The sequence below is a fragment of the Grammomys surdaster genome, unplaced genomic scaffold (genome assembly GCF_004785775.1).
Source record: "Grammomys surdaster isolate TR1022 unplaced genomic scaffold, NIH_TR_1.0 126113, whole genome shotgun sequence".
In the NCBI taxonomy this organism is placed as follows: Eukaryota; Metazoa; Chordata; class Mammalia; order Rodentia; family Muridae; genus Grammomys; species Grammomys surdaster.
Genome location: NW_021620921.1, coordinates 7,235,630 through 7,236,312, shown reverse-complemented (window position 1 = coordinate 7,236,312; position 683 = coordinate 7,235,630).

Genomic DNA, 683 nt, shown 5'->3' with positions numbered 1-683 from the left:
CTTCTCTTTACATAAAATGGGGCCATCACAGAAAACAACAAGAGAACCTAATGCAGAAATCAACAGAGCACAAAAACCCAGTATATATCTATACTGCAACTCCTGAATTTATAGCTCAGGGAATATCACAGAAGATGGAGTAGAAAGATTTTAAGAACCAGCATACCAAGAAGTTTGCTGTGAAACAGTATCTCCTAGAAATGGATGCACAAACAAGACCAGAAAAATGGCAGTATCAGTAGACATGCTAATGTGGAAGGGAAAAATTTCATGGGATCTCACCAGGAGAAAAAGAATTAAAAGCAACTAATGACTGCTGAGAGAGGGAGAATTAACCTCTCCTCAGGGATGAACCCCCTTATAGATTGTCAAATGCAAAATACTCAGCCCTGAAACTATAGAAACAGCAAAAGTGAACTTGGCAGGTTGATTTTATATATTTGTATATAAGTACACACACACACATATGTATGTAACTAATATAATCAAAGAAAGAAGAGGCTGTTAACTTGAGTGGGGAGAGGGAAGTGGTAGGTGTAGGATGGAAGAAAGGGAGGAGGAAAGTGATGTAATTTTATTTTAATTAAAATGTACACAAGTTTTAAAGAAACGTAATTTAAAATATGCATTTAAATGAAAGGATGTATGCTGTTTGGGGACAAGATTTAGGCACTAAGTCTATC